General features: G+C 43.9%; 1 long non-coding RNA gene across 1 annotated transcript; it reads right to left on the bottom strand.

Annotated features, from left to right (window-relative positions):
* Positions 1 to 5015: 5015 nt before the first annotated feature.
* On the bottom strand, positions 5016 to 15540 carry LOC144283892 (uncharacterized). Its single transcript, XR_013352421.1, has 3 exons — positions 13471 to 15540; positions 12944 to 13076; positions 5016 to 6438 (listed from the first exon to the last, which is right to left on the bottom strand). It is a non-coding gene; the product is annotated as an uncharacterized LOC144283892 (long non-coding RNA).
* Positions 15541 to 19004: the final 3464 nt, after the last annotated feature.

Genomic DNA, 19004 nt, shown 5'->3' with positions numbered 1-19004 from the left:
TAACACTGTTTTAAAAAATATAGTGTCAAAAAGAAAAACAGAAGGAGCAGGTTGCCAGTGTACCCCAGGCTTCCATCCAAGTGTAGACAGTGAGGTGGATATTTGGGAACAGCAGAGCAGACCCCCTGACTCAGCACCATTGCCCAGGACAATGAGGAAAGGAAACTGAATCTCCCAGAAGATTCTCACTGGCTGTGACCCCCCATTCATGTCACAGAAGCGGCCTCCACGCAGAGAGAAGGGTTGCAAGAGGCCAGACAGGTTTCCAGAGAGGCCTTTTGGCAGAGCAATCAGCACATGCATGTGGGAACTAAGCCTCCTGGACCCAAAGCCTGAGTTCTCCGAGCCTCTTGGTTTGGTGATCTGTAAGAGCGAGATGGTGATAGTAGACATCTCAGTGGGCTGACAGCTCAAATCAGATACTACAAGCAAAGTAGGTGGAACAGTCCCTGGTACACAGGGCTCAACAGGTGTAAGCTGTTATTCATTACTCTCATGGAGACATAAAGCCAGGGAAACGGCGCCCTCGCTGGCCTAGCAGTCATCGTGGGGCAGGACACAGGGGGCCCGGGAAGCAGCTTCTCCACAGGCAGGGAAGTGAAAGGGAACGGGACACATCACTGCAGCCCAGTGTGCACATGGGAACTCGGGTGAGATCATACTGGAGCACAGCTGGACTCGGCCACCAAGCCAATGAAGACCAGGACTCAACTTTTCTAGGGCTAGACAAGAATGTTTAAAGCTATGGTAGGCAGACTTTTTCTATAAAGGGCCAAGGAGTAAATACTTTACGTTCTGTGGGACAAGAGGTGAAATCAAGGATATTATGTGTCCTTGTTATATAACTATAAATAAAAATATATGTATATACATATATAGTTGTGCATATTAGATATGCATATATTAGTGTTATATAACGAGAGAAAATTATCCATTAACAAAAGTAGATTTCAAGAAAAATAGCTAGAACAGTTTTTTTAAGATTTTTTTAAATTTTTATTTTTTTAGAGAGAGAGATAGTGAGAGAGAGAGCACAACCTGTGGGTTGGATGGGGGAGGGACAGAGGGGGAGGGAGAAGCAGACTCCCCACTGAGCAGGGAGTCCAATGCGAGGCTCAAGCCTGGGCCCCTGGAATCATGACCTGAGCCAAAGGCAGACACTCAACTGACTGAGTCACCCAGGCACCCCAAGAACAGTTATTTTTGAACACCATAGTTATTTGAAAACAACTGAGTCTAGTGCAATTGCATAGCCAAATTCCACCCCATCTCAATTGCCAAGCCTCCTGTGAGCATAGGTTTCAAAATTAAAACAGCCACGGTAAATTGTGGGATTCTTTGGTCTACAATTGTCAGCAAAATCATCCTCAGCAACTACTGAGTTAGAACATAGTGCTTCAGGTTTACTCTCCTATGCACTATAATTTGAAGTCTTTGGAATAGCTGGTTAATAAAAAGTAAAATGAAATGTCCCAGTATGGCAGAGGGGGTGGCATCCCAAATGCTGTCGAGTCACAATCACAACACTTCAATTTATAATGCACCAAGCAGCAAAGCATCATGTGAACTCCTGTCAACTGCTGTGCTGTTATAGCAGAGAGCCGCCAGAGACAACAGGTGGACAAGTGGGCGTGGCCAAATGGGCATGGCTGTGGTCCAATAAAACTTTATTTGTGGATCCTGAATTTTGAATATCATGTCATTTTTCCATGTTGTGAAATGTCATTCTTCTCTTCATTTTCCCCCCAACCATTTGAAATTGGAAAAACTATGCTTAGTTTCAGGATCCTACCAAAACAGGAATCAGGCTGGATTCTGCTCACTGGCCAGACTACCCAATCCTGTTTTTTATTATTTTTTTATTTATTTTATTATTTTATTGAAATATAGTTGACACACAATGTTACAATAGTTTTGGGTGTACAAGGTAGTGATGCATTATGCTGTGCTCACCAGAAGTGTACTCACTACCTGTCACCATGCAATGTTATTACAATACCACTGACTCTATGCCCTGTGCTATGCATTTCATCCCCATCAAACCCACTTCTCTTTTAAAGGATGGTCCTAAATAAACACTGAATCCTATCAACTCATTAGCAAAACACATACCTAAAGTCTCTTCTCTTCATGTTTGAAGCTCTCTGTCTCCAGGCTTGGGAAACCCCTCCAAGTGACTCATCCATTTTCTGGTACCATTTGCGGCATCTCATCCTTCCTTCAACAGCAGGTGCTGTCTCAGATGGCAGCAGAAGGAAACTCAGAAAAATTCTTATCACTCTAAACTGAGGGGATCCCAGGCTCCCGCCACCAATGAGAAAGAGCTTCTTTTAGCCTCATGAGTATTGCCAGGACTTAATGAGCTCAATTCAGTTGCTATAACTCACTTGAACAGCATCCCCCATCTATGCAAGGTGTTACTCTAGACGGATGCTCTAGGCTCCCAACCTCCAGGAAAGGGACTTGCTGGAGGAAAGTTATATGTAGACCACTAAGTATGTAATACACTATGGAAGCAATGCATCCACAGTTAGGTAGCCTTCGACTTGTAATTGAGTTGGTTTGTATATTGAAAGGAGTTTTGAAATGATAACAATAACCATAGGTGCTGCCATCCACAAACTGGTGCAGAATGAGGCATGGGTGCTGGATGAAAAGGGAAGAGGACAGGAAAGGAGAAAAGGGCCTGGAGCACACTCTCCTTCATCAATACCAAGCCTCGGAACTGGCCCAGGGGTGAGGGCTCAACTCCTTTGACAGAGAAGAGGAGTCCACAAAAGTGGTGGGTCTTCCAAGTCCACACAGCTGGCAACTGTGCTTCATTGTTCCAGGCTGAGAAGTACAGGTTGGACAGACTTCTAGGACCACACTGGCTGAAACCACAGCGTTGACACTAGTTCACACTGGCAGTCTTGGGTTCCTCCTACTTAAGAAAGTAGGAATTGGTTTGGGTGCCCAGTAGAGTCTTATGTGTATTTTTTCAATGTAGCTAATAGTACCCTGTTCACTCTTAAGAGTCTCTGGCTGCACATCAATTAAATGGTCACCCTACGATTTGGTCTGTTACTGGAGGTAAAGAACTTAGTTTTCTGGACATGCCTGCAAGTGTCTGCCAGCCTCCAGGACAAATAAGAGGGCGGGTGTCCCCGACCCAGCTGGAAGACTGCAGGCCCACTGGGATGGCCCAAAGCATGTGTTCAATCATGCATTTGTTTTCTTCATCCAGCTCTTTCCCAAAATATTGGTCAAGTTCAAAGAGTCTTTTTTTTTTTTTTACACTATGCAGTCATGTTCTTCGTGCACACAAAGCTCACAGTTCATTTTCAAACTAAACCAGTTCCAGACCAAGAGCAGACTAGGTGTAGGCCACACCATTCAGTACATCTGTACCTGCCCCTTAGAACAGCCCACACCCTTCAAACAGTCCTGGAGAGCAGTGACACCAAAGCTTGAAAACCCTTTAATCCTTGAAACTCTGGCTTGACGTTGGGTACTCTTTGGGAAACCGAAAGGTTAGAAATGTTCAGTGTTGAAAATACTTGGTGTTGAGCAACAAGTATGAAAGTCTGGACAGAAGAAAGTAAAAGGTAAACATCAAATGGTCCCTGGAAATACAGTGTGACCCTGAGCATCCTGACATTCAGTCAATAAAGGGAGGACAGACAGTGGGTGACATTGCTTTGAGCAGGTTACCCAAAGCATGAAATGAGGGCTTCCTGGGGGTGTGGTAAGTACAGAATCCTGATCTCTATCCAAGAACCTGAGAACAAGGTCAGAAGCTACATCTCTAAAGACCCCAGACTATTCTAATACGCAACACATGCATGAAAGAAACTGATTTAGAACATTCTTTCCATTCTCTTTGTACATTTTATACTACCTTGTGGTTGCTTAATGGGCATTTTCCCAAGATCCTTGAAGACAGATTTTGATTAATGATGGAAAGGATCAATCAATCAATCAGTCAAAGAGGGGCAAAGGAAAGTAAGGGAGGGAGGAATCAATCATGTGAATATCAATCTCTAGAAGAATTTCAAGTTGCTCTATAATGAATTGCCCTCTCCCCCTCAGATAACACAGCTGACTGGGCTCATGGAATTCAGAATGTTCCCCTGGTATTGTCCTGGTGGGTTACAGGCCTAATCTCTCAGTGACCTCGACTTCTGCTTGTCCTGTTTGCTCCAGTATGCCATCATATATCTTTTTCTATTCATGCCATGATGCAGAAAGGATTAGGAAGCACAGAAATTATTTCACCACAAACGTACTTGTTAGCCTTCCAATCAATATTCAGCACCCAATTCTAATGAGGGGGTCGGGGGGTGGGTGCAGGGACTCCACACAAACAAGTAACTCTCCCACAACAACTACATGTTATCCAATTCAACTCAATTCTGACGCTGTCTACCCAGAGATAGCATCAGATCCCACAGGTTAAAGACTCAATCCACAACACTGCCCCCTGCCCACCCTTCACACCCACTTCAAATGGCAATTGCAAGCCCAGGTAGTCAGCTCTGCTTCTAACTGACCAGCTATGGATAGAGCTTCCAACAACCCCCCACCCCCCACCTTGGATTCTGTTGATTTGCTAGAGTTGCTCACAAAATTCAGAAACATTTTACTTCGTAGATTAATGGTATATTGTAAAAGAATGTAACTCAGGAACAGCTAGATGGAAGAGAAGCATAGGGCAAGGTAAGGGGAAAAGGCAGAGTTTTCATGTCCTCTCTGAGGCACCACTCTCCCAGCAGCTCCCTATGCTCACCAGTCTGGAAGCTCTCCAAACTCTGTCCTTTGGGTTTTTATAGAGGCTTCATTACACAGATGCGATGGATTAAATTATTGGCCATTGGTGATTGATTCAACCTTGAGCTCATCTCCGACCCCTGAGGTTAGGCGGTGGGACTGGAACATTCTGACCCTCTAATCCCATGGATAGTTCCTCTGGCCCCCAGCCCCCATCCCTGTGGTTACCTGGGGAGAGGTGGGTACTTTCCAAAAGAGACATCATCAAGAAGATCAGAGACGCCTTTATTGTTCCTATCACTTAGGAACTTTCAGGGGTTTTAGGAGCTCTGTGCCAGATATGGGGATGAAACCAAATATATCATTTTCATTATAAATCACAATATCACACCTACCTTCTCTTTCACTGGTTAATTTTGCCTGGAAAGTGCTTTCGGTTTGCTTGCTATTGAGTGGGGCAGGGAAGCAACCTTGTCATATCCACGTGTTCTTTGTCAAAGTCCAACAATCAATACCAGACTGGCTTATCACCAGAACAGATGGAAGGCTGTGTGTCTGCCCCATAGCTTCGCTTCAGAAAAGGCTGAAGCTCCCGCACTACTCTGACCTGAAAACCTTGGATCTTATGCCTCTGGGCCATGTTTCCTGGAGGCTTCTGGGGTGTCAGCAATAAAAAGGCAAAGCGTGGGTGGGGGGAATCGGAGTGGAGGAGAGAACAGGAGAATAGAAAGTGCTGAGATGCTGCTTTTGCCACCAGCTGCTGCACTTCTGCAGCTCAGTCTCATCAGAAGATCTGAGAAGCCAACACATTTCAAACCTTTTATGTCTCTGTGAACTGTACAGCCCAAGGAAAGAAAATGGATGTGATTTTTTCCCTGTGAGTGAATCATTTTAAGACCAATTTGCCCTTTGGAGGCACCCGAGTGTGACTCCAGAAGGTGTGTGAGGCTATATTTAACCTCAACTCCAAACCCAGACCTCAACTGTGCTGTCAGGGTGGGCTGCTTGGCCTAGGAACCAGCCAGAATTGGCCTTGCCTCTCATCCATGGTGAGGTCAAGCCAGGCCAAACCTCCTGGGAGCCCTCTGAAGGATATTTTTTGGCAGCGATGCCACAGACACTCCTTTTTCCACAGCAAGGGCTGCAGCAGGCTAGCAGGCATGTCCCGGCCTGTTGTTTTCCCTGGGGAAAGAGAAAGAAGGCCATATGCTAACTTTTTGTGGGCTTACATAGCAGAGTCAGAACATATGTCAAGAGAGTTATGGAGATGCTGCCCGTTTAGCACAGCCTTTGTCCACACACTTTTTGGAGAACAAAAAGCCCCTATTAATTCAATCCACTTCCCTGCACTTGCCAGACACCAGTCAGCCCCCTGATGATTCTATCAAGCGTTTCTTTGTTGACTAGAGAAGATTGTGGGCCTTTCTTCATCTCTTCCAGATAGTGAGGGCCAAATGTTATCTATCACCATGGACGATAGCCTAAAAATATGGGCTATAACTATACAAGTTTTCTTTTTTAGTTAGCTGTAAAAAAATAATTTTCTCAGAATGATGAACATTGCAATGGTGAGTGGTAATGTCTGCCTGGTAATGTCTCTACAAGAGGAGAGATCCACATTCACATGATGAAGTCCTCCCTCAGATATATGGATGTATCTTGTTAGATTGTTCTTAAAATCCCATGACTCTGAAACAAAAAATGAAAGCCAAAATGTTACTGTGTGGTACAAGGTACAATTATAAGTTAGTTTCCTCTTTCTTCTTATTAGACATATTTCCAATGTTCTAAGAAAAGATTTTTAATACCACTATAATCTAAAGGAAGGAGCCATGCTGTCCTGACACTGGGAGAGCTATAAGCTATGCTATGCAAATGAATTAACTTAGTGATGGGTGCTTTGTTAGTGGTAGGCATGAAGGCAACATTTCCATGAATCCGGCAGTTGGAATCCAGCATCAAGAAGTCTTCTACTACATGGGTGGAGCTGTCCTCCCTGGTGAATATGCCTAAACCCTAAACCTACCTGGGCCTGAGCTAGATATGGGAGTAGAGGCTGGTGAGATATCTCTTATAAATCGTATTAAATGCCTTATTAAATCCTTATTAAAGGGTTCCAGAAACCTTCTTAAAAGTTTGAGAACCTCTTTCTCCAAAGAAGACATACAAATGGCCAACAGACGCATGAAAAAAATGCTCAATGTCACTCAGCATCAGAAAAACACAAATCAAAACCACAAGATACCACCTCACATCAATCAGAATAGCTAAAATTAACAACTCAGGAAACAACAGATGTTGGTGAAGATGCAGAGAAAGGGGAACTCTCTTACACTGTTGATGGGAATGCCAACTGGTATTGCCACTCAGGAAAACAGTATGGAGATTCTTTAAAAAGTTAAAAATAGAGCTATCCTATGACCCAGCAATTTTGTTACTAGGTATTTATTCAAAGGATACAAATATAGTGATCTAATGAGGAAACTTCACTGCAATATTTATAGCGTCAGTGTCTATAATAGCCAAAACATGGAAAGAGCCCATATGTCCATTGGGAGATGAATGGGTAAAGAACACGTGGTGTATACATACAATGGAGTATTACTTGGCAATCAAGAAGAGTGAAATCTTGCCATTTACAATGACATGGATGGAAATAGAGGGTATTATGCTAAGTAAAATAAGTTAGAGAAAGACAAATACCATGATTTTACCCATATGTGGAATTTAAGAAACAAAACAGATGAACATAGGAGAAGGGAAGGAAAAATAAAATAAGATAGAATTAGACAGAGAGACAAACCAGAAGAGGCTCTTAACTCTAGGAGTTTGTTTCCTAAACTGAGGGCTGCTGGAGGTGAGGTGGATGGGATGATGGGGTAACTGAGTGATGGGCATCAAAGAGGGCACTTGAAGTAATGAACACTGAGTGTTATATGCAACTGATGAATCACTAAATTCTTCCTCTGAAACTAATAATACAGTGTATGTTAATTAAATTGTATTTAAATAAAGAAATTTTCTTAAAAGTTTGAGAATCTCAACTTTAATGAGAGCTACCATCAACCATCCAGTCTTGGCAAAGTGATCTGGAAACAAGATTTGAAGAGAAAGAAAGGGAAATAATAAGCTGCTTTTGACCCTCTGATCCTGTCTTTGGTGCATAAAGTGATTATTGTCAGAAATCACTATGGGACTTGCCCCAGACTGGCTTAGCAAGTCATTTCTCCAAACTGTAGTTGCCCTGATTACAAATTGAGGATAGGGGACAGAGTAAGTGTTTGGATCTTTCTAGGTAGATCTATTAAATCACATAGACTTTGGGCACCTGGGTGGCTCAGTCGGTTAAGTGTCTACCTTCTGTCCAGGTCATGACCCCAGGGTCCTGGTATCACGCCCCACATCAGCTTCCTCTCAGCAGGGACTCTGCTCCTCCCTCTCCCTCTGCTCCTGCTCTCTCTCTCTCTCTCTCTCTCTCTTGCACATGCACACCCACTTTCTCTAATAAATAAAATCTTTTTAAAAAATAAAAAATAAAATAAATCACATAGGCTTCAAAGAGGAAGCTAATGAGAATATTCCCTTTTGCCAGCTTCCTGTTTTGAGCTTGAACAGCATATCCTGGACTAAGGAATATTCAAATATTTAGTGAAGTAGAAATGGCCACTCGGTATCTCTTTAGTCCAACATTTTTCTAAGGACTTTCATATATTATAGTCATTTTGAACAGATTATAAGTAGACTTTCCCAGAGTCTTTGCAGCTAGGGTTTCCTAAGGGATTAGGATTTACCACTCAAATGCACTCCTGTAAGCCTTGGAGGATGACCTAAGTGGGGAGGGAGGTAGGGCTCACAGGCATGGTTCAGTTTTGCAGCCAACAGGTTTGATGGTAGCTTTTGATCCCAGGATCAAGGCTGGGATGGTGTGTTTCTGGAACCAGTATTTGCAATGGCTACCCCCTGAACCTTGGAGTATGACTAAGGGATAGGACCAGAAGAACCTGGCATTTGCTACAGTGGTTTGCCGATTCCCCAGATTCCTGAAATTCCCTTAGTCTCTCTGTCCTGCATTCTTGTTCTCCTGAGAGTCATTCCTAGGAGCCCAGCCTACAATCCCACTCCTTTAGCCCTTCCGACAATTTTGTAAGCAGCTAATGCTCTGTATTAAATCCCTTTCTGCTTAAAATAGCTATAGTGGACTCTTTATCTGCAACTGAACACTGAGTCCCAGTAGAGATATGCTGGACTCCCACTACATGCCAGGTTCTGTGCTACCCGAGAGTATACAGACATTAATTCATCTGTATTGAGCACCTCCTGCGTGCCAGAGATCACTCTGATAATCCCTTTCCTTCAAGACCTTATTGGTGATAATTACATTTGGATATGCATAAAAATAATGACAGATGGTACATTATGATGCAACCAGTTAGTGTTATAAGAGGAGATCTAAATACAGTTATGGAGGAGCAGAAAAGAAAGAGCAAGAGTTGGATAGGCATCAGAATTGGGGTTGCACACCCCCTCAATGTCAGGCAGCTATCAACTGCTGCTGGCCTGCTTCCCACCTGCTCGGGCCTACCATCTTCCACTCCAGCCAGCTTGGTCTTCTCATGATTCTCACCTCTCTATCTTTGCTCATTTTAATCCCCAACACCTTGAGGGTTCCTCTTTGCCCACCAAAAATTTCTTTCTCATTCATCTCTACTTTCTCTGAATTCCTACAGCACTTGGGGGCTGTACTCACAGTTTTATCCTCAGTCTTTGTCATGTGGGCCCTAGAGAGTTTGTAACTGTCCCCAGTCTGCTTATTTAGCTTCACTAGCCCTTGGAAACAAGGGACTGTTCACCAAGCATGTGGCAGTCGCTGGATAAACAAGTGGGTAATATGATTTGTGAGTGGCCTCCACTTCATGATTCATCTGCTTTTTCGCAAGGCCCTCACCCTTGCTGGCCTGAGATGAGATCAACAGAAATAGGAGTTCAAGGAAGATGGGGGGACCAGTTTAAGAGCAAAGAGAGGACAAGAAAGGAAGGAAAAAGTACAAGTAATACACAAGAAAGCAAATGGAAAAGGGTAAGGAAAAATACTTTTCACCTGGCTGGCTCACTCAGAACATGTGACTCTTGATCTCAGGGTCGTGAACTTGAGACCCACATTGGGCGTCAAGCTTACTTTAAAAAAATAAATAAATAAAAACAAAAACTTTGCCTCTTAGGCTGAACAATACTTTTCTGTCTTCATTTGGTAGCATTTCCATCCTATGTGGTACAGTTTGACTTTCCAAGTGCCCATTCAGATTATATGAGTCATGTTGGATTCTTTTGATGCCCACATAAGTGTAAAAACAGAGTCCAAGTTCCCAAGAATGCCCCCAAATTAAAAACCTCAGCCTGCTATTTGTAATCCCCATCAGCTAAGGCTGTGCAAGGCACTGGCATTTTCTAAGCATCTGTTATAGTTCTATCATCTCAGTACAAAAAACAAAACCCTATCCATCCTTTTCTATCTACCATACTGCTAGGAAAATCAATCTGCCTTTCTTTCCTCTAGTAAGCTCAGAAAAATAGAATACTTCTCCTGGGAGCAAACTGGGGTTTGGAAGGCTTTGCAATATTTATTTAATCTACTCATCCTTCACATATGCCCATACAGTGTAGTATATTTGACCAATGAAAAGATCTTGTCAGCAGCTGACCTGCATAGTATGAGCATGGATAAATTCTAACCAGCACATGGAGACACATGGATCTTAAATGGGTCCAAGATTTTTTACCTTGGAACTCAATGGCCCTTGCTTTTAACACAGAGAGTATTGCTCATGCTATTGTGATTCTTCCCCAGGGACTCTTCCTAGACATCATTTATTCACCTAGATGCTCCCAAGACACAAGTTACTCCCTTGATGTTGGGTACTCCAGGAAGGCATCCTAACTCTCTGATGCCACTAGAGACTCATTCATCACATGCTTCTGATAGTTGCTCTTGAGAGCAGAAGGATACCACAGAGTTGTACTCATGCACCAAAGGTGAGGTGGGTCCCATCCCCACAGGCACACTGGGCCTTGCCTACTGGCCCCCTTCAGATTTCCAGCAGGCCACCCTTTACCCACCAGGGGTACTTCCCCTGGGGTTCTCATAATCAGTTCAGGCAAATATTTCCCTCATTTGTCAAACGACAAAAAGAAACAAATAAAACCAAGCACCAACAATAAAACCCAGGCCCAGATGGACTTAATACCTCAGTCAAGGTCATACTGCAAGATAAGTTCCAAACCCTCAAATTCTTTAGGAGTTCCCCATTTGGATAAAGTGAACACATTACAACATGCATGTGAAGCTCATTGTGACCTGACTCTCCGGCTTCACCCCTCTTGCCTCATGCTGACACCTCCAATCACTGATAGCCAAACTCGTGGTACCCATTCTAGCCAGACACTTGAGTTGTCCCATTCCCTTTGTTAGAACATCCTTCTCCAGTGTCTAATCCCACCACCTCCTATACCTTCTCCTGACTTATTCCTACTCATCTTTGGGGTCTCAGCATCTCATTTATTCAGTGAGCCAACCCACAGGCATCCGGCTAGTATTTATGCTCCATGCCCCACACCAGGTGCTAAGGATATGGCAAGGAACAAGTGGATCTGGTCCCTGCCCATCCAGAGTTTGTAGCCCAGTGAAGAGTCACAATTAAACAGGCAGTAATAAGATGCTGAGATGTAGTGTAACAGAGTGTATACTCAGGCTTCTCCAAAAGAGTCAGAACCAATAGGCAAGAAGAGGTGTGTGTGTGCATGTGTGTGTGTATAAAGAGATTTACTATAAGTAATTGGCTCACATAATTATGAATGTGGACAAGTCCTAAGATCACAAGTCCTCACTCATAGAGTGAGTCAGGAAGCTAGAGACCCCTGAGGGCCAATAGTTTCATTCGAGTCCAAATTTGAAAGCCCAAGAACAGGACAGCCAATGGTATAGTTCCTGCCCAAAGGCCAGCAGGCTAGAGATCCAGGGAGAGCCAGAGTTTCAGTTCTCATCCAAAGGCAGGCATATACATATATACATACATATGTATCCTATTGGTTGTTTCTCTGAAGAACCCTGACAGGCAATATTTGAGAATCATGGATTAAGGGTCAAAGATCTGGATCTGTCCCAACCCCATCATGGACCAGCTCTGGGAACTTCAGAAATTTCTGGGAAGGCCTAAAATTCTCTACAGAAATTCTCTTCAAGCTTTAAATCCCTGTCTATAAAGTGACAATAAAAAATACTTTGTGAGAAGTCACACCGGCCCTGCCTACCCCATAGAATTGATGTGTGTATCAAATGACACAGATGAAAATGTTTTTGACACTAAAATGCCACCCTGATATCGGTTATTAAACTCCAAGGGCGTATTTCTTACAGATGCTAGGCAACTATTTCCTTTCATTCACACTTTGCACAATTGGCCTCCAGGTGGGACAACAAAAAGAGGGCTCTGGGCTTCAGCTGCAGCGAACGAAGAGGGCCCGGCCTGAGGCCACCGGGAGTCAGGTCAAGGAGGTAATCAATACACTGCCGCCCGGGCTGTCCTTGAGGAGGCATGAGAGGGACACGGGGACACGGAGGGCACCTCGGGCTCAGTGTTGGCACGGAGACGGAGGAAGAAGGTGTGTGCCTTGGGTAGGAGACATGCGACCAGGAAAGCGACAAGCAGCACGGTGGCTTCTGAGCCCCCCTAGTGCCAGGCAGGCTGCTGGCCCAGGACACGGGGCCGGTGCTGGGTGTCCCCAGGCACCGCTGAGTGGCCGCCGTGGAATTGCCAGATCCAGCACAGCAGGAAATGTGGGCCATCTGCCCACGAGGCAGGGTGTCACCTGGGAAGGGTGTCCCCAGTGGGGCCTCCCTGGGTGTGAGCAGCCCGAGGAAGGGAAGGGGCAGCGGGGATTGGAGAGTCCGGCCGGGGCCTGCGGGATCCAAGAGGCTGTCAGCCAGTGCGGCTCCTGCGGCCTGACACTCGCTCCAGGCGTCCCCCTGGCTACCAGCACGGAGGCCAAACTGCGGGTTATGCGGAGCTCCTCGCTCCGGTTGCCTCGGGTGACTCTGCCTTTGCTCCTGCCCCGTGCACTGCGGAGAGCTCAGCAGTCATCATCGGAGGCTTCCCCAGGCCTCCGCCCCATCACCTTCTCGCCCCACATGGCACCACACCTGTAGGGCCACCAGGCCATTTAGCATTCTCCTGGTCTTCCAGGATGCCAGCTTGTATCCAGGCCAACAGACTGTTTCTGAGAACAAAACGCTTTCTTCTCACATTCAGCAGAGCCGCCCCAGTCCTCTAATACTGTAATTATAATTTAAAAAGTGTTCAGTATGAGGGCACCTGGGTGACTCCGTTGGTTAGGTGTCGGACTCTTGACTTCAGCTCATGCATGATCTCAGAGTCATGAGATCAAGCCCCAGGTCAGCCTCCCTGCTCAGCATGGAGCCTCCTTAAAATTCTGTCTCCCTTCCCACTCTGCCCCTCCCCTCCCCTCATAGGGCCTCATAGGCTCATAGGTGCATGTGCATATGCTCCACTTGGGTGCTTTCTCTCTCTCTCTCTTAAAAAAAAAAAGTGTCCAGTGTGACTGACATGAGCTTATTTGACACCCGACTGCCCCACAGCCTGAGAATTCTTCATTTTCTCAAAGCTCCCTACCATATATTTTCATCATAAATATTGATCTCATACTCACCCCCTCAAGACTTGTCATACTTTTATATTTTCAAGACTGTTCTGTGTTAATATTTTCTTTCTTTTCCAGGATTACCTCCATTCCCCATATGCTCTTCCCCCTGGGTAGTCATAAAAATCAAAAGCCTTAATCAGTATTCACCATTAAGTACGCCAAATAGTTCAAGCACGTTTATGACTATGTGTCCAATGGGCACTGCCTACCCCATTTGTCTCCGTAATGGCATCTGCTCTGGATGCCACCTCCCAGAGGCAGAAGACTGTTTCCACGCTGCACCCCTGCCCAGGCCACACTCAGGTTTCTGGAAGTAAGATAAGTCTCATTCTATAATTCTATAGAATTCTTCAGATATAATGGGTAAACATCTGAGCTCAAGCAAGAAGTTCCATAGTAAAAAGAAATGATCCATGTTTGCACAAGCGGCATGTCAAAAGGAAGGAAGGGAAAGAAGAAGGGAGGGAAGGAGGGTGGAAATAAGTCATCACAGACTATCACAGGAAAGGGAGATGACAGATATTGTGCTTCTCCAAAATCACCTTGAGTATTCGATGATATCTGGTAAGTTCAGAGGCACGGACAGCCTCATTGCCAGTATTCCCCAGAACAGGGCCAGTCTCTATGCCAACAAGATGGCCAAATCCAGCTGGCATAGTAAGTATGGCCCTCAAATTAAAAATGGTTATTGCATTTCTACAGGGTTGTAAAAAAAAAGTGGCAGTGGGGTGAGAGGAAGTGGCAAGAGCCTGTCGAAAGCTCTGTAGCCCACAAAGCTTAAATTACCTATTATCTCACCCTTTCTAGAAAAAGTTTGCTCTGGACTTTTCCAAACATATCTGATCATCTTAAAACTCACTGTGGACACTGTCATGTGTACGGATCCCTGCCGTGGCAAGCCCGTCATAGCATTGTTTTTATGTTTTTACTTTTATTTTGTAATTTTGTAAAGATTTTATTTATTTGTCTGTTTGTTTAGAGAAAGCATGCATGCGAGCAGGGATAGGGGCAGAGGGAGAGAGAGAATCTCAAGCAGACTCTGAGCTGAGTGGGGAGCCAGACGTGGGACTTGATCTCAGAACCCTGAGATCATGACCTGAGCCAAAATTAGGAGTCAGACACTAAACCAGGTGAGCCACCCAAGTGCCCCATAGCGTTGTTTTTAATCATGAGAAGTGATTATGGCCTACATCCATGAGCAATTGGACACCTCCCTTAGAATAAATGAAGTGGCCATGATTATTAAAACAGGAAATTCTCACATGTAAAAAGCATGGTGCAGATAGAGAAATGGAGTATGATACTATGTATATGAAGTTTTAAGTGTAGTATCACTTGTGGAACTTACATAAGTAGTAAAAATATAAAGGCACGCATGGGAAGGCTAAAGAGCAAATTTAGTTGCCTCTACAAAGGGAAGGATGGGTCAGCCAGGCCTCCGATTTTATCTAGAATAACAAATAGATAAATAGACAGATGATAGATTGCTATGGACAGAGATCAGTATTCCAATATCATTGCCTAGATTTTTCTGTATACCAGAAATAGTTTATTATAGTGATTTTTAAAAAATGACTGCTGATCTTCTTAATAGATATCTCAAGAAACAAAAGCCTTTTAGGATTAATACGTGGATCCCATGAAAGAAACTCCATGTTTTCTGGTTCCTTTTTCAATGATGAATTTATTGAGTGATGAAGATTTTAAAAATCAGCTGGCTTTTTCTAATCTTAGGAAAAAAAGTCATCAAGGTCCGTGCTTGATCAAGAAGCTTCTCCACCTCTTTTCCCAGAAATCCTTTACCCCTTGGACTTTCTGGCTGAGAAAAGGAAACATCGCTTCTTTCTGGAAACAGCAGGAAATGCGGGTCAACATCTTTATTAAAAGGCTTTGGACAGGTGGAGACCAATTCAGGGGAGAGCCAGGAGAGATGGCCAGTGGGGTGGTGATGAGCAGCGGGTGGGGAGTTGAGAGACAGAGCAGGCCTGCCCTTTCCTGGCTCACAGCCTCAGCTCGCTGGGAGGGAAAAGAACGCAAGCGAGACAGCAGGAAGAAACCTACAGACGATGCTTCCAGAGACTGGGCTGCCAGAAAGAGGCAAGACCTGTGAATAAAACCTCGAGGCCAGAGGGAGGTCTCTGCTAATTGGAGTATATAATTTAAGAGATGAACATAGACAAAGCCCTCGAGGGACTGACTGCAGGTTTAATTAAAGATGATCTTCCATAACCTTGTCCTTCATTTAAGAACTCTTTCTGTGAGAAATGCTGAGGAAAAGACAGGTGCACCTCGCTGGATGGATCTCTCCTTCTTTGAACCTTGGATATGAAAGGCCATTTCCCACCTATAATTTGGCCCACTGGGATGGCTATTGGATTTAGGATTGTTGCTCAGCTGCCACCTCCATACCCCAGCCAAATGTGACCCCAAGAGGGAGAGATAACACAAATACATTTCAATATTAAAAAGTGGAAAGTCTAATACACAGGTAACGAAGATCAAAACACAAGGTTTTTCAGGTCCCCTAAGCATCTAACTACAGAATTTGAGAGCTTGAGAATTCTGGGATACAGACACTTGTCCTTCACAGGCTGATGCTCCAGGCTTGCTTCTAAAGACACCTCCTCCTTACAACTTCAGTGCCTGAAGATGTGCCATCCACTCCACTGAATTCCTCTGGCTTCCACACTTGTGGGTTTGCAGAATCAGATGAACCCCAGGAACCAATCAAGAAGGAAAAGGAAGGAGAAAGAACAAGAGTTTTAAGGGTGGTGATCACTATTTTTCCAACTGAAAATGAGCAAGAAAGAGTATTTTGAGTAGCTACGTGTAGTATCTTCCTAATTACAGACTAGTAATAAGGCACTTTTTATATAAAAGGCTTATATATGTGCACAATCTATTATTTTATTTTCCTAATTTCTAGATAAAGAGAGGAAGGGGCAAGCACCTAATGAGTTACCAAAATCACATAGAAAGTAAGCAGCGTGATTCCAAGCCCAACACTGTTGAGTGAGGGATTGATGAGCACCACATCTTCGCAGCCACTCAAGCTTCCAATCTAATAAACATACTGCCTTGTTTCTGCAAGTGTTTAGCCAGTGCTGGATCTTTTTGCGTTAATATTCATTTGCTCTTTTCTTTGCCTGGGGAAAATCACTTGCCCCAGGATACCATGATGAGTTGTGACAGATCCAAATGTTCTCCTTCTATCAACCTCCAAGGGCCCACCTGACACCCACAGGAAAGTCAAAATAAAGACCATACCTTTCCTCACCCACTTCCTTGCAGTTTTGTCTCTCACAGCCCCCAGTATATTTTCCTGAACTAGACATTTCTCTGCAATGTTTGCATTGTGTCAAGTGTCTTGTGAATGAAATATTCAGAACAACGAACCAGAATCACAAGCTGCTGAATCTAGCACCCAGGGCCTACATCAATACATGCTTGGTTTTGCTATTTTTTCCTCAATACTGAGAGATGCCCATACTTTGTTGGGGGAGGCCTATACCACAAGATGGGAGCCAAAAGATACGATGGCCCTACTTCCCTAGCCCAGATAACTGTCCCACTGGGTTTGATTTATAACCACACACAGCTTAACAGAATTTGTTTTGTAATCAGGTTGCCCACCTTGAAATAGAAGCTTCACCATCCACTGGATATATGGCATCAGGCTATGTATTCTCTCCAAGCCTCGGTTTCCTTATCTACATAATGGGTACATTATATAGGTAATATATAACTTGCTTCATGAGGCAAGTACAGCTTGAATCCAAGGGCATTAGCATAGCACACTCAGTGAAAGGTGGCTGATGTCGCCATCACTTGTTCAGGGTAAGGTCGGTGATGATGACAGCACCTCTCCCCCAACAACGAAAGCTTGAGCTTGGACAGAGTTTCTCTGCACATAGAGCATGTAGTGGTGGGAGCTAGACAGACAGGACATGCAGAGGCTGGATGCATGCTTCATGGAGCCACCTGAGATGAACACTACTGTTCTACTGTTCTTCTACAAGGGCCATCTTGGGCCTACTCTAGCCACGTCTAGCCACCTCTGCTTTTCTGGAAAAAAAAATAGACCTCTCCCCCTCTCCCCATTCTTCACCATGTCTTTAGGGATATAGTTTTACCCTCTACACTCTCAGGGTCTGCCCTAACCCTTCCTGCTAGAACTGGATACTATTTTTGTCCTTTTTTTCACATTCCCCACAGGCACCCTTTGGGGATCAGGAAACTGAGTTTCAATTGACCATCAGCCTCTTCCCAGAGGAAAAATGCCTTCTCTGCCAGGGCCTGTTGGAATCTTCCAGTCGCCCTGCACAGTCACCCAGGCAGGCCCAAGCACACTGTCCAGGCAGTGCAGACCACGCTCAGCCAGCCCTGGACACAGGTGTGAGGTTCACAGAGGCACTGGATAAGGCACCTTCCACAAATGTGTCTTACTCAAACTGTGTTTCCTCACTAAAAGTGAAGATGGACTTCTTGGCAGAAAGTACTCAGACATGGGGCACCTGGGTAGCTGGATCTGTCCAACAGTTGGTTTTGGCTCAGGTCATGATCTCATGCATTGTGGGATTGAGCCCTCCATCAGCGTTGTGCTCAACTTGAAGTCTTCTTAAGATTCTCTCTCCCTCTGCCTCTGTCCCTCCCCACTGTACTTTCTCTCTCTCCCTAATATAAATAAATCTTAAAAATAAAAAAAAGAAATAAAATACTCAGACACTATAGAAATGTAACCAATAGTAAGTTGTCTCCCCAACACTTGACCCTATACTCTTATCCCAAGATCAGGATTGATGACAATGTATTCTTCTGCTTTTTAAAATGTATATAATCATATATATATTAATATATACATATTATTATTAATTATATATTAATATGATATATTATATAATATAATATATAAATATAATAATATATTATTATTAATATATACACTGTTTTTAAAAGGTAGAATTACATTAAATCCTCTCTTTTGCCTCTTGAGAACAAACACCATGGATGTTGGTGTATCATACTTCATAAAACTATCTAATGTGCATGAATTGGTTTCCATTTTTCTCTATTACAAAAACACTAATAAAAAAACTTTCTATGTATATTTGTACAAGTATTAGATACATTTTAAAAAGTAGAACTATTGAATCAAGAAATAGTAACATTTTATATTTTAATAAATATTTCTAAGTTGCCCTCTTAAAGTCTGGTATCAGTTTATATGTCCACCCTGCTCAGTCTTTTGGCAGAGTTTGACCTTCTTTCAGCCTAGATTGTAATTGTAAATGGGATATTACTCTACTCACATCACAGGGCTGCCATAGGAGATAAATGACATTCAAATAACATTCGAATGACCATTGGTAGGGTCTTCATTACCAACATTTGCTAGCCCTCACAATTTCACACACCCAGACTCACACCACCCTAGCAAAGAATTGGACAAAAACAAAGATGACTACACTTTAAGGCTCCTACCAGGGGTATGTGCTGGTTAGCTTGAAGGAGAATGGATGCCCAGTTGATTGTGGGGCCTC

Source organism: Canis aureus, chromosome 1 (genome assembly GCF_053574225.1).
Source record: "Canis aureus isolate CA01 chromosome 1, VMU_Caureus_v.1.0, whole genome shotgun sequence".
Classification (NCBI taxonomy): Eukaryota; Metazoa; Chordata; class Mammalia; order Carnivora; family Canidae; genus Canis; species Canis aureus.
The sequence above is the reverse complement of the archived record's forward strand: the minus strand, read 5'-3'. Positions and strand labels throughout refer to the sequence as shown.